Here is a 3,225-nt window from a genome sequence, read left to right as displayed (position 1 = left end):
TAATGCAGACAAAATGTAGACAAAGTTATGACAGTCACAGCTTGATAGACAGCAGATTAACATCCGGTACCCCGACACAGCTGATTTATTCAATATCGTAACCCGTTTCACAGAATCCTCTGCAGCAACAAACAGCCAGGGCCGGGACAGACGGGAGAGGCTGACTGTGAAAGCTGAGAAGTCCGATTGTTTTTATTGTCCTTCCCATTCTGCTTGGCAGCGAGTCTGCTCTGCACTGTAGATACAACTTCCACTGTGCATCCTTTAACACGGCAAATTAATCATGTGTACTACATAATGCACTACTTTAGATTTTTTTAAAAAAAGAAATACTGATTTTTACCCCTTTAATCCCAGTTTAATCCCAGTTCACCAGCTTCTTTTTGGTTTCAGCCACCCGTGAGGTTAAGGCATCACAAAGATTGTGGCTCCACAGCATTAACCCTGTATGCTGAAAAACTGCCCATGTTCCCTGCTTTCACAATATTCAGTGTTTTTATTCTAACGCTTGTCCCGATTCTCTCAAATCTTCCCTCTGACAAAGCCCTCCATACAATAATAATTAATAAAGATTACAACTGAAACTTAAAACTGTCAAAAAATAAAATACAATGTTCAGTTAAACTCAAAGCAAAGAGTCAAAAACAAAATTAAAATAAAAAAAACAATTATAAACTACAAAGCTATCATAAGTCTTCTGTACGCCGCTTTAAAAAGGCAAAAAACCGTCCACATCAGGTTGGAGGAGTTTGTGTTGGAGCAAATCATTACCTGCTCACGCCGGAGACCCAAGTTTGAGTCAGAGATGTCAGAGATGTTCACACATCATTTGTATCATTTTTTATTTTTCATTAATTACAAACATGTCGCTCATTAATAAAAAAATAAAACTACTGGAATAGGTTTGGAAAAACATGGTTTGGGTTCAAATACAACATCTTTCAATAATTTTGGCTCCTTAGTTGTCGTGGTGACGCCTCCTCACTTCCTCTGGACAAAATAAGAAGTCAAATGGTGAAAAAGTGACAATTTTCGTTCTTTAACATGAACAAGTAGGCTGGGACTGGGCTGCATGTGAACAGCCTGTAAGAGTTAATCAAATTCAAACTTGTCAGTCTTTAGAAAAGGACCCAAAAACTTCTGCACCCTTGAGTTTAACATGCAGGTGCAATGTGGCAGCTGCAAAGGAAACTGGGGAAAGGCCATCTTTCGTCTAGGAATCACACCAGCTCTTATGTAATAACCTGGTAATTACTACAGACGTGCACACTATTCATGGGACAGATGACACCCATCATCAAGCAAAACAAAATAGAAACTATCTAAAGTGCTCAAAAATACTTTTGGAAATTGCTTTTGCTGCTTTTGTCCTCAGAGCTACGTTCCAGCTACTTTTTTTAGCTGATAAAAACGTCTGTCTGCTTAAATCTTAAGACCTGATACTGCAAACGCCCCTGGCCAATGAAAGTCTAAACTCCACTTTACCTAACTTAAAAATAACTCAACAATATAGGATGTCTATCCATGTTGGACAATGACCTGAAGTACAGCTTAACCTCAGGAGAACTGACAGTGACTGATGTGCTGCTGGTCATTCAGACGCTCTGAGATTGGCATCTCTAAAGGCTTTAGGAGCAGAGGATGAAGACGGAGGTCAGACTAAACAAAGACCAGTCCACCCTGGACGCTTTGGGGAGTACAAAGGGCAAACCTGCTCTTCTCAGTCCACTTTGAATGCAGACCAGGGCTCATAGCAGGCAGCAGGTAAACTACTTAAGGAGTTCAAATGATACGCTAACATGTGTAAACAGTGTCATATATTCTTTAGGCAAATATGTCACTTCAAAGATGTACTTATCTGTTAGATCACTTCTCATTTGAAAGAAGGTCATCAGCAATTTGGGATTAAAAAAAACAAACAAAAAACAAACAACAAAACGCAGGGAAAAACACTGAATTTGATATTTCACCCCAAAAGATCAGCGCGCGAGATGATTCGCTCTCCGTTTCTGACTGCCTGACTGACACTTTTATACCCGCTTCTTGGAAAACAGACATTACATAATTCATCCAGACGAACGGCAGGTCATTATGGGATCCTGAGAAGACTCATTTATGTTTTGAATGATTTACTGCCGACGCAATTTGCTGATTAATTTGCCAACTTAAAAGTTGGACCGTTGGTCGGACAAGCAAGCAAGGTGGAAATTCACTGATTAACTGACTTGTCAAGTAAAACAAACAAATGATTTAAAAAAGAAAATAACTATTCGTTTCTAGAAGTTTCATTTCTGGACCTTCATACAACACAATGGCATAAAAATGACAAGCCCAACTCACTTTTACTGTCATTTGAAGTTTACTTGTATTTGACAAGAGTTTTTGCATGAAGGTGCGAACTTGGCAGGAATACTGCAACATTTTTTAAAAATAAATTTACAGTAGTGGCAATCTGTGGACCCAGGGCCTAGCTTGCACAGATATCTGGTTTAAATCTTCTTGTTCCGTGTGCCAGGAGTTGTGCAAGAATGCAGACTTTTATGCAAGAAAGATAAAAAAAACCAAAAAACTAAATTGTAAGAAAATAGCAGTTTTCTTCAGGATTGTGTTTCAGTAAATCAAATCCATATTGTGCTTACCTGCATGCATCCAGAGTTTGCTCAGAGCTAAAACACTAAAACAGAGACTGGATGCAGAGCAGAAAGTTTCTGGTATGAACAATCGTGTCCCTTGCCAGCAGATTCCAGATATATTTCAATGCAGATATCCATGCATTTGAAAAAGAGAGTTTGCATAAGACTCAGAGTCTTGCATGAGAGCTTGTAGAACCAACTTTAGCAGCAGCAACTTGAAGAAACAGTTTTCTGTCTTTTTGTGTGACTTTGTTAGTTCTTTACACCAATGTGGACAAATTCAGGACAGTTTTTCTTTACAACATCACTTCAGTTCCCTGAGGTTTGCAGACATTCATTTATGCACTGCTCGAGTTCCTGCCATTCCACTTAAACTTAGTTGGACTTTGACTGGGCTGTTGCAGAACCTGGATCCTTTTATTTTTGAACCAATCAGTTCTAGATTTGCTGCTGTGTTTGGGATCATTGTCCTGATGCATGCCCTGGTTTGGACCTGGCTTTAGCCTCATATTTGATGTTATGACTCAATGACTGCACGGTGTCCAGGTTCTGTGGCTGCAAACAAGCCAAATCCTCACAGGTCCACCACCGT

This window comes from Copadichromis virginalis, linkage group LG4, assembly GCF_057382275.1.
Source record: "Copadichromis virginalis isolate Kocher_CV1m ecotype Utaka linkage group LG4, C_Virginalis_male_GT1.1, whole genome shotgun sequence".
NCBI classification, from domain to species: Eukaryota; Metazoa; Chordata; class Actinopteri; order Cichliformes; family Cichlidae; genus Copadichromis; species Copadichromis virginalis.
Note: the sequence above shows the minus strand (reverse complement) of the source record.